The sequence below is a fragment of the Syngnathus acus genome, chromosome 10 (genome assembly GCF_901709675.1).
Source record: "Syngnathus acus chromosome 10, fSynAcu1.2, whole genome shotgun sequence".
NCBI lineage: Eukaryota > Metazoa > Chordata > Actinopteri > Syngnathiformes > Syngnathidae > Syngnathus > Syngnathus acus.
In genome coordinates, this window is record NC_051095.1 from 1755295 (window position 1) to 1767631 (window position 12337).

At 45.0% G+C, this 12337-nt stretch overlaps 1 protein-coding gene across 2 annotated transcripts in view; it reads left to right on the forward strand.

The window, feature by feature from the left end:
- Positions 1–3791: 3791 nt before the first annotated feature.
- Positions 3792–12337, forward strand: part of LOC119128150 (neurexin-2-beta-like) — a 33995-nt gene continuing 25449 nt past the window's right edge. Inside the window, exon 1 of one of the 2 annotated variants that reach the window (XM_037260349.1) lies at positions 3792–3810. The gene's annotated coding sequence lies outside the window, so the exon portion shown is untranslated. Of the gene's footprint in view, positions 3811–8317; positions 8593–12337 lie in introns of those variants that run through there. The other variant, XM_037260348.1, reaches the window with a different exon arrangement.

Sequence of the window (12337 nt, forward strand, 5' to 3'; positions counted from 1 at the left end):
GGGTGTGAAATCGCCGTCATTATTCTAGCAAAAGGTCGGCGTGGTTAGACTAAAGGTCAGACAGATCTATACTTGCTTTATTTGCAAGGACGTGCAGCACAAATTCATTATGAAAATGGTCAGTGGTGGAGAAAGGCAGATTTCTCTTCTATATTTGACTTAAACAAGGCACGTAAGGTCTCCTAGTTATGTTCTACTTTTTCATTAATGCGTAAGAAATTATTTTTTTTAAACAAGACCAAAGCACTATAATGTTGACCAAAAACAAAAGTGAGTTGATCGAATTAAAGAGAATTGTACACCTTGGCCACCAGGGGGCAGTCTGTCTCGGCTCCTGTTAGCTCCTTGCAGAGGATAAAGAATGAATGACTGGGAGTGCCCTTGTTTTGAATTACAAATATCTTCACCGGCCCTATGTTCAAAGATCAGATGCTTAAAGCGTTATATATGTGGTGCCCATCGTGTATTAGCCTTAGCACTAAGCTACCGTGCTAAAGGCTAAGCGTTGTGGTTGTTTTAAATACAAATGATGCGAGTCTCCTTGTTTTCCTTGGCACGCGTTGTCTTGTTTACTTGCACGTCATGTGGCCTAATTGCCACAAAATGAGTCCCCCCCGCTATTTCTAAACCAGTCTTCATCCTCAATGTGGAATTAGCGTTGATTGCTAATTGAGTACCGCGCCGAGATCCCTGCTTTTATCGGTTGGGGGACTCGCAAATTATGAAACTCGCTTTGTTTAACAAGCAGCCAGAGCGCAGAGAAATTCTGTTCTGAAATCATCTAGCTCTGGCACCACGGGGAATTTCTTTGGTGGAATGAAGATCTTTACCCCCCTCTCCCTTGTCTCCGCCTTCTCCTCCATGCGCTAAGGTGGGTGTTGTCAGAAGCCGAGCAGCAGGTGTTTAGCCGCGAGAGAAAAGTGACACCACGATAATGCTACTCATCGGAGACGCCACGCTTCATTAGGGAGAGAACACGCACACATATGATCAGAACCTAGTAGGGGGTCAAAATCATTGCAACAAAGCAGGTTGGTTGCGCGGGGAGGCGATGGGATTCCAATTCCCCGTAACCCCTTGTAGCAAATTGACGACGTTGAAGAGGGAACCACAGACACACACACGAACGGTAAGTGTGACATATGGCAGATGCCGCGCCACGCGGGTTGTTAATTGACAAAATTAACTTCCTGACGGTGCCCAGCACGTGCGAGGCACATGTGCACAAGACAGACTTTCAGCTCACGACACCTTTGGTGGACGTCAACGATAAAGTGGGCAGATTGTAGAACTTTGTCTGGCAAACTAAATTATAAGCGTCAGAGATTTCAATGTCTTATTTAAAAGAACTTTCGAACGCCCCTGCTAACCTTAATATTAACGTATAGTTGAATAAATGTGAGTGTGAGTGAGTGAGTGAGTGAGTGATGGTGAGTGAGTGAGTGAGTGCAGTGATGTGAGTGAGTGATGTGAGGAGTGAGTGGTGATGGAGTGAGTGAGTGAGTGAGTGAGTGAGTGAAGTGAGTGCCAATTAGCATTGCTGGCTGTGGCGTGATAACCTTCAAGCGACAGACATTTGAATACAAATGGCGGTGCAACACTTGCAGACAGACAATATGCCAATATTCACAGGCGTAAATTCTTGAAGTGACGACTCTTCTACATTTGTCTAAAATTTTAAGTGTTGAATTATAACGCGGAAACAAATTTGACTCAGCTGAGAAATGTGAAAGGTTAAAAAAAATAAATAAATGGGCGGAGTGAACAAATAAGAGTTCTGGGAGTATAGTATGGACTCTTGGTATTTGGCCACTAATAATGCCACTTTTATTTGTCATCCCTTTTGGACCCTTTTCATCTCTTCGGGTTTTTTTTTGTGTTTTTTTTTGCCACCGCCTCTCGTCCTCCTGCTGTTTGCTCCCGCGTCGTCACGTTAGCGCTCAGCTGTGGCTGTTTTTGCACCTTGTTGCCTTTCATCATCCTCTCCTGCATGACTGCCTCCTCTGCGCCCCCCTCCGCCTCCCAAGCCCCACTGTCTTGCTGCGATAATTAGTCAGCACTGAAATAATACGCCGCCAGAGAATAACAAGAGGCGAGCAAAGGGCTGAGCCCTCCGGGATGAAGGAGGACGACGAAGACGAGGAGGAGGAAGAGGAGCATTCCGCGAGAGAGGCGGGAAGTGTCAGCGTGTTTCAAATTGTTATCAGACCAATGTTGGGATGATGAAAGTGTCAGGTAGCTCCTCGCTGCGGATGTTGCTTGTGTCTGTTGTTTGATGGCTTGCTAGCTCTGCGGCTATCGTGGCTAGCTCTGATTGCAGCCCTCCGAGGAGGATAACAAGGATGCGTGCGATGTCCTTTATGTGGTTAAGTCGAGGACCTTAGTTTTTTCCCACCTTGAGAACTCCCAACGCATTCGAGGCGGAACCATCCTTGTTTGCATCAGCGGTAGTTGAAACGGTCAACCTTCTTCAGATCTTGCAGGGGATAGTGCCGTGACGCCGCTGCCCGTGGCGGCGACAACACGGCAGCAGTGGCGCCGTTTTAAATCGGTGTGAAATCTGCGTGCCAAGTGCTTTTAAGGCTCAGGATTCGGAAAACTCGGGCGGAGTTCCATTCACGGCGTGATCTAAGAACACAAGACTGTTTCACCGACGGCATCGTCGACAGCGCAAAACGGTCGCGGCACAAAACTCGAGCCCGCAGCGGAGGCGTGGCCAGATGACAAAATCGACTTGCGATCAAATTTGTGTGCAGAATATTGCACTGCCGCGTCATCGCCTATTTGTGTTTTTTTTTTTTCTCTTCACTTTCTGAAAGGCCTAAGGTGCAGTAGATGCCCTCAAAGTCTTGTCGAAACAGAAAGTGTCAAGGAATGTGCGTTGAAATGATCCTTCTTGACTGAGAGGAGTTTTGTGTTAGGCTAGAGAGTAAATTTAGCTCAGGTTGTTCGATGAGTCTTGTGCATACATGCACGTGTTTACCACAAATCAATCATCTTGACAGAATTTTATTTTCAAGCTATGGAACGCGTTTACTTTCCTCCTTGGATTATTTTCAGAGCTTTCAATTGCTGCTGTTCTGACTTGCTCTCCTGAAATCCGGCAGGCCGACTTGACTCTTTGAGGACGGAGATGTCATTCTTCTGAGATGGTGGCTTTAGCTTCTCGCTAGCTCACGTTGATGTTCTTCAGTTTTTGTGCTGTAGACGTCACTGTTTCTCAGGTTTTAGTCCAACACCTGTCTGGACTGGACTGGACCAGTGCGGGATCGTCTATAAAATCCAGATCCTCTAGCTGAGTCAACTAGATCCACTGGATTCTCGTTTGTTGACTCTCAGTTGTTCCTCTCATGATCCAGTCAAAGGCCGTGAGGAAAATTAAAAGCAGAAAAAAAGAATCATCATCACCTTGAAGTTGCCAAGCACTCCTTATCCAAGATGTGCAAAGCTTTTTCCTGCAATCTAATTAAGTGTAATCGAGTGTTACGATTTGCTATTGAGCCTCCTGAAATGAGTTACACTTAACGGATTTTCAATCACAGGTCAGCATCAATTATTGACCCTTGCCTTCCACGTGCGTCATTGCTCTCGTGTAAACGTTCCTGTTCCCGTCTGTGTGTTACAGCTGGGACAACTTACATCTTTGGCAGAGGGGGGGCCCTCATCACGTACACGTGGCCGCCCAATGACCGGCCGAGCACACGGGCAGATCGGCTGGCGGTGGGCTTCAGCACGCAGCTGAAGGAGGCCATCTTGGTCAGGGTGGAAAAGCGCCAAGGGACCTGGGGCGACTACCTGGAGCTGCACGTGGTAAGAACAAGTCTCCGTTTTGGATTGCTGGAGGGGGGCGGGGCTTAAATTGATGCTAAAGCCCAAAAGCTTTTGCAAATGTTTGAAATAAGCTTATATTTTTATGTATATATTTTTTTTAGACATATATATATAGATATATTCTTATGTTATATATTTCAAACAAGCTTATATTTGTTCCTTGTGTACAATTGTTGCCCACCATTTGAGTTCTGAGCCAGTCCACAGGTGAGACTTTTAATTTTTTATGTACCAAAATGATCCGTTGCAGATAAACCGAATCTGTGGAAAATTGCTATGAATAAGCAAAAAAAAAAAAAAAAAGTATCATCAGTTGGTATTTAGTATTCCTGATATGCAACACTGACATGGCAAGGGTCCAGGCTGATTAACACCTCGTTCCATGCCCAGCAATTAGTCTCGTTCGTCCGACTTTATTGCTTTCATATGTTACGCTTAAAGGTCATTTAAAAAGCAGCGCTAATGACAACTTGAAATGACAATTAAAGGGAGAGACGCCGGTCGCATTAAACGCACCGTCGCCGCCCTCGATTGTCTCTTGACCCCTGATGGAGCATCAATTTGAATTCCGGCTAGTAAGTAATAGTACAGACCATAATGAGCAAAGCCGACGTTGTTCAGGTGAGTTATTGCTTGTGTTTGGCACACAACTGTATTCTTCAGATTGCTTATGGACAAAAAAACTAACAACTCGTCTGAAAGGGTAGCTGAGCTGCTGCCAACTTTTATCTTCCCCCGTTAGTCATTAGTTCACCTGACTTCCTGTTTTACAGGCGCTCGTCCTCTGTCAAACGTCAGAGGGCTCATTATCCCCTCGTTTCTACCCGCCGCTCAGTTTTCCACGCAGGCGAGTGCCTCGGCCCGCCTCCTCCGCTCCCATCGCAATTACGTTTCATTTGCCGCCGTTCCTCCTGAGCCATTCCCCTAAATGACTCCTTTCAGCCGGCGCCGGGTGTTTGGGTCTCGTAATTATGCTGCGCTTCGCTTTTAAAGCACCAACGTCGGTAGACATTGGCTTTGACAGACTAGCTAGCTAGCGTGCGGCGTCAACTCCTTGAAGTGGGCATTTTTACAACAGTAAACATTTTGTTTTCGTTTACGCTATGTCACCGTGGACCAAACAAAATGGTGAGAGAAACGGCCGAGAACGTACCGGCATCTGTGTTAAACCGTGGGGCGACGAAACATACAGCGGCTTTTAGCCTACTGGACTCAAGCTAGCCAGGTTGCCATGGCTGCCCGTAACAGAGTGATTACTTTGATCGCCGCGGTCCGACGACAAGTCACATAAGTGCTTCTCGGTTTTCAGTGACGCCTACAGACTGCAATCCACTTCGAGTCAGGAGAGTATGCCCGTCCTCCAAGATGGATGCCTTCCCGTTGTGGTAGAAAGATGAGCACAGGTGCGCGCAGCTGATAGTAGCGCACCACCGCGATAGAAATTCTTCTTATCTGTTTCCCATTATGTGCTCCTCTTCCTTTATCTTTGTCCTCTTTCCTGCCACTCTCGCTTTCCATCACCGTCTATTTACCTGACACTGGGACTCTCATGGTCCTCATAATGTTTGTGGAGCACGGTGACGATGGCCACCAGGGGCGCTAGTGAGTCGCAGAAATGCGGTATAGCTTAGATCCGCGATTTCATTACTTTGTGTTTTAGCTCAGTCACTGCCCTGCCAAGTTCAAATGGACTTTGACGTCTGTAGTCCGTCAATGGATTGAATGAGTTGAATCCATTCAAAAAGCTCAAGTTTACCATTTAAACGAAGCAGGATCAAAGCTAAAAAGCAGCTCGTCACTCATGTGTTTATTTATGGGGTTTTTTCCTCTCTAAAATCTCCTTGACGTTTTCATTTTCTTGCCCTCGGGTGTGAGAATCTTGGAACATTGACGTCGGCGGGCGGATAACGAAATGTCAGAAAATGTTTTTTCCAAAGGCTTTCGGAACCGAGGGCTTTTAATGACAACGTTTTACAGTGTTGGCAGCAATAAGTAAAATACGACATTTTAGCCGTTGCCTCTGTTACCGTAGCAACATCGTGTTATTTGACACCTTACCCTGCTCCATTGCAAACCATCCAGCAAAACTTACATTGTCTTCCAGCTGTTAGCATATTTGTCGTTAGTTTTAAACACTTTCATAACCGAAACCTGGAAAAATAAAAATGCTGCTACTTTTTTATGACTTTTGGCTTCCTGCCGGCCCGCCGGGGAAGTTACGAGAAGCCCTCTTGCTGTTTATAAACAACTCTGCACTATTACAATGCGGGCGATACCACACTAGAGGGGCCTATTTGTGGCTTTGTGGCTTATAAGCAATAAATAGGCCATGCTGGCTTTTTTAATATGAGCGCGGAGTTACTCCTACTTGCCTGGGAACTGTTGACACGGAGTGTTTATTTAGGTAGTTGTTTTCACTCCCAGACCAAGTAATAGGGCGGGCGAATGCGGTTATTTTTATGCATAAAGGATGAGCCATTGATTGAAAGAAGCAAATATCGCAGTCGTTCACTTTACGAAGCCCTCGTAAACTTTGGAAAGGGCATGATGGATGGGCTGCGTAAAGTTGAGGCGCTTTCCGCCACATTCCGCTCGCACTTTGCAAAGTGGCGTCGTGCTTTCTGGCTTCTTGATGTTTTGGGACGTTTGTCGCTAATGAAGGCGGGCGCGGCGCTCGCGCTTTGCCAGTCATTACGTTTAGATGCCCGGCGGGAAGAGTCTCATCTGCATTCATGGCCCAGCGCGTAGGACGCCTGACTACTTCTGCTCATAACCTTAAATAAATGGCCGAATGCCTCCTGATTGACCGTTTTCACCTTCTTCATCATATAACAAACGGTTAGATTGGTGACTAGTTTTATGTCCTTCATTTTGAGTGGGAGCAAGAAGCTAACGAAAACCAATCAAAATCTGAAGTGCGTCACTAGCTGTTATTTCCATTTTTTTTTTTCAACAATAATACAATTAGGCTTTCTAATAGCACAATCACTGGCGCTATTCACTTCCTTTGGAGCCATACCGAGCAGTCATTTTCAGCAAAAAGCCAAAGTACCTGCGTGACGTGATTGCTGCGTGGAAAAAAAGGACTATTGAGTTTACGCCTGGGTAGCATTTTTTCTTTGCTTGTTTGTTAGCAAATCTCCAATTTGAGCGTTTATGCTCAACCGTGTTCTGATTACCACACACATTCCCTTTCCAGTTTGTAAAAAGGACGAGCACTGAGACGAGTCAACCACGTTTGTAAAGCATGCTGAGAAGATTTCGGCCTTATGTTACCTTGAAATGAAATCCGCATTGTTGACAACAAACCATGATTAAAAACATGTAATTTACGCAGAAAAGGGCAGCAACATGTGCCGCATACATATCCAGTCATTCACTCCCATTGACGATTATAGACGTCAAAGATTCGATTTCAGTGAATGAGTTCATTAATGCTTTGCTGAAGGCCTAAGACAAAAAAAAAAAATGCCCTTACATTTGTCAAAATACCTTTTAAGGATCCTTAAATTGCTGAATCCATCTTCAACGTTGAGTGACGAGATGCTCGATGCTTGTCCTTGCCTCAAAGTCTCGATACAGCCCGCGACAGCAAAGTGGTTCTGGATCAATATGCTCTTCGTGTCATAAACAAGACCTGCATGAATCCAAACATGCCTCTAATAATCACCCGTGAAAGGCAAAGCAAAACACGAAAAGCTTCGCAAGTGAGCGCTCGGTCTTTTCGGTAATTCCTTTACAAACGGTTATCAGGCTTTCAAACTAAATCTTGAATTCTTTGTCAAAGCTGTTATTTTTGGAGCTAGTGATGCATGAATGGAAGTCGTGTTTACAATGGCGAGTTACGTCGCGCAATTCCGCCAATGTTAAACCTTTCGCCCGACCGCTAAGCTGCAAATAATGTTCACTCGCAGCATCGCTTGTATTGCTCTCATAAATCTTCAGCCCAGGGACTTTTTGTTTTATTTTTTTATGGATTTATCTTATTTTGCTCTGTGTGTGTTTGCGCGCCCGGCAGCGCCGAATGTTGCTGAGGTGAAAGCGTTCAGAAGCTTTATGATGGCCGAGGCGGAATCAACAAAACAATCCGCGTTCATGTTAGCTTTAGCAACAAGCTATCAGACAACATCCGGGTCACGGGAGGTCACATGGGTTCTTGTTAATTATCTTTAATTTCAGATTGCTTATCTGCAACATCCGATTCAGACCTCCAGAAAGGTCTCGCCCACCAAATTTTCAAATTCGACAACTAACTCCATGTAAACTCCAACGAGGAAACTGTCCTGCTGCCTTTGTGCTTCTGCAAAGCTTCCACTTTTGGAGAGGTCACCACGTTGAGCCGTTCAAAGCATGTCCTCCATGCCAAGTCGTTGAGCTCAAGCGTGTTCACTTAAAGTCCACTTATTTGTTCCACTTAGACAGGTCGAGTCCACTTTTTAATTGGCTGTAGTTAATCCCAGCTTTCTTTTTGAGCCACTTTGAGTGGAGTCATAAATGGATTTTTGGACGGCTTGTGGCACAAATTGCTTATACTGTTTGTGTGTGTGCGCGCTGCAGAATTCAGGTTTCCTCACAGCAAGGCAAGTGTTGCAATGTCAAAGCAGCACGTCGAGGACGGGATACTATTAATAGACGCCGCACTTAGAACACACACTTTGAATAAAAGCTGACAGCAGGCAGGCATCGCCGATGTCCCGATCCGGATCGGATCGCGAGTCCGCAGGTGCGGCGGGTTAAAGGAAGAAGCAACGTGGGCCTAAAGTGAGTTTGAGATGATGGATGAAGCTTTATTGCGTCCAAGAACGCTTACAGTGCACATCCTGCCTGGAAGTGCTGGCGATGGAGCTCTCATTGAGTTTCCCAAACATTCGCTCGATGGATTTAGCAATCGTATTCTTAAGTAGAAATGTCATGTGTCTTTTGATGACACGAGCGCACACAACTCGGAGTAACTGCAATGCTTCTGGAAACATTTAGCTTTTTTGTTTTTTGCATAAGTAATTTTGTCAATATTGCCAGAAGTAGTGAATTGCAATTTGTCAGCTTTGACTTACTCTTTGGTTTTGCTTTTCGGTCCGCGAGCTGAATGCTAACGCCAATGCCGTCTTCTGTTGCGGAGTCATGTATTCTTTCTCCTCCGCGAAGAACAGCCTATATTAGTGCCGCACTGATGAGCCAAGAAGAGTTAAAGCAACGTCTGACTCCATTTGGAATTCGCCATAATTTGAGTTTACGTTCTGTAATTAATAAATATTAATAAAATACCATTAAAAACAATAATATACAGTGAGAGCTAGATAAGACTGTCCTACATGCACAAAATCATTTGGCACAATTCATCACAGCAAATCCTAACATGACACATGGCCTTTCTATCGTCTATGTATTTTGAAGCCAGCCGGCCAACTCCGCTGCGTTCTGTGCCATTTGACTCCATTCTTTTCTTTTTCCCGCCCAACCTGTATCTCCGTGCTCCAGATCTGTCAAGTCCATTCCGGTGAGCGTCGGTGCTCTGTCACTGCGGCTACGTTAGCCTCGTCAACCTAGGCAATCCACTTCCCTTAACTGTGATTAATAGCCGGTAATGAGCTCTTTGATTGGCACCATTGTACATGTGCACTTTATAAAGTCCTGTCTCGGGATCAAATTGAGCGGCTAATCTCTTAAAGTGCTGCTCGGTGTTTGCGCTCCCAAAATGGAATTTTCTCTTCTTGATTTTCTTGACACTGGCTACTCACTTTTTGCGCCCCACCCCAACTTACATTTTTTTTTTTCTGGCGGTGGTAGACGTGAATTAATTTCTCCAAATCTGACTCAAAACCCAATTTGAAGGAAAGTTATAGATGGCTATCTTGAATTTTGGGTCATTAACCGGACCAAGAATGTCGATTATTTTGATGATGTTTTGCTTCATACTTGTTATGCCGACTATTAAATTAATGACCGTAAGCTTGAAAAGGTGCTTTGATGGCCTCCGCCACTGAGCCTGATAAAGATAAATTACAGCGCATTGACATTTCCATGACGTCTTTTTTAATGGCTTTGATTATGATGAGTCCTCGATGGCAGGTCAGGACTGTGAAGGGTCCCTGGACTGACGTCATACGAGCACAATTTGAGATTCCTACCAAACTGCTGAGCGTTTCTTTTTTGAGAAACAGCAATACTGTACATTTCAATTGTAAGCATGTATGCAAAAAAATAATAATAATAATAATAACGAGTCTAGTGTGGCTGTAGTAAGCTTTTTGGTTTTCTTTTTGCGATATACCAACTAGTGGTACGAGGACAGCCCGGTGAGAAAGAAAAATATCCTAATCTAGGCCACGAGCTGCATTCCATTAACTCTGCCTGCCAAGCCTTATCCATTGATCTGGCCCGATTTGAGAGACTTTCTAACTTTATATATATTTTTTTATTCAGTTTGAGGAGCACGACACGTGCCTCGCTGATTTGACGGATAAAAGATGGGGGGGAAAAAACAAAGATGAAAGTGCAGTATTAGGCACAGCCCTGAAACAAAAGTCAGTGTGTGAGTTGAGGGGGGCAGTTCCGAGAGATGGATGTGATTTGTTTGTTTGTTTTGCCCTGTCAGGTCTTAAGGTTTACAAAATCAAAACTTTCCAAGACCAGGACTGGTTATCTGACAAACGGGGTGGCTGGCGTCTTTTGGGGCCGTTAAATTATAATATTAAATTAATATTGTCCACAGCTTTACTCCAAGAAAGTAGCCCACAATTTAGAAGGAGCAACCCGTGAATGAATTTACTCTGCATAACTAGTGAAAAAAAATCCACAAACCGTGAAGAGAAAATGGAGCCCAGTGAAAAGTTGTACTTGTGTTTTGAGCGCCAGAAAAGCTCCACCAAGGCTCCTCTTATACATCTCCCACGCAGTACAAGTTGACCTGGAAAAAAAAGCCAGTGAGCGTTATTTTGCATCCTTAATTAAAAGTGTCGCTCCTGTCCTGCTCGGGTCCCGAACCCCTCGGCCCGGATGACAGCCATGCAGAGCAGAAAATCTGACAACTGCATCTCGCCGCTCGCGGCGTTATCTCCGCCTCCTTCTGAATTAACTGTCTTCATTATCGCATCCTCGCAGACACTCCTTTTCTTTCTCTATCTCTCCTTCCTCCCATCTCTGTCTCGCTCTTCCTTCTCTCTGGCACGCCCGCCCTAAAAGTAGGACAACAGCAGAACGAGAGAAACGAGCTTTTTTTTTTTTCTTCTTTTTTTTTTTTCAAAACGGTTCCTCCTGCCCACATTTGAAATGCTTTTAAGCGTCAGGGCCCCGGCGATGATGGCGTTGGAGCGATGGCGGGAGCTTATTACATAAGCAAAACACGAGTGGAGGCTTGGCGCCGTCACGCAGAGGTGGCGTTGAAATGCGGCCAAGCTAACATGGCCGCGTTTCCCAGGCGGGGCGACACGACTCGCTTGTAAACATAGACCCTGCTAGCAAATCGAATATTCTTTCTTCACCACCAACGCTAGTGAACGATTAGCATACTGCTAACTGTTCACATATATGCGAAATGAAAAGCATCATTTTGGGCAAAAGCGCGAGCCACTTGACAAAGAAGATTGCTAGTAGCATCATTGATGACATCGATATTGAGAAAAAGGCCCAGAGGAAAAAGGTGCTATGGGAGATTATTTGAGCCGCATTGCAGCATCCACTTTCATTTAATCCTGCGCCACTTCTAAGCAAGTACTCGGGTTCCAGAAAAAAATATATAACTTTGTCGAGACACATAAGCTTGGAGTGGCGCCCGAGAAAATTGGTTTCTAAAAAATTCAAGATGAAGTATGATTGAAGCGATGCCAACATGAATGGGAAAGGTTGTTGACGTGCTAACGGTTAGCATTGGTAGCTCCAGTGGTGGAAAACATGGACAATATAACAATAGTCACAGTCACATCTTCTTCTCTATGAAAAATGACTAATATTAGAGTTTGTACGAAGTTTTATAGTTTGGCTAGAGAGGGCGTGAGAGACGGTGTGAGGGGTACTTTATCGATCCCCAGGGGAAATTCACGATAACCATAGTTTGAGTCTTATTCATACTCGGAACAACCATTGTCAGAACTTCCATTGAGATGGGCAGGATGATATTGTGTGGTTATACTCCAACCTTCCTGGAGGGCAAACTCTCCCATGGTTGCTTTTCACCCCTTTATGATATTACAAGTTATATTTCCATGCTGCGGAACGGACAGGTGCGCAACGTGTACGTTTGCAAATGTTTTTCTGCCAGGCGATCCGTCTTTTCTCAAATCCCGCCAGCTCGTCTCATTCGATGCCAGCACAATACACGGACGCAAGGGGAATCCTTCGCCCCGCTGTGGATTTTTCTTTTGTCAGCTAACCGTGTGTGCATAATATTACCGTGGCAAGATTTATGACTCGTATTGGTGTATTTTATCGAAGGGTGGAAAAAAGGGGTGGTTAGGCGCCATCTCCGATGCACAAAGTAGACAGGAATGGAGTAGAGCATCCACCGGTG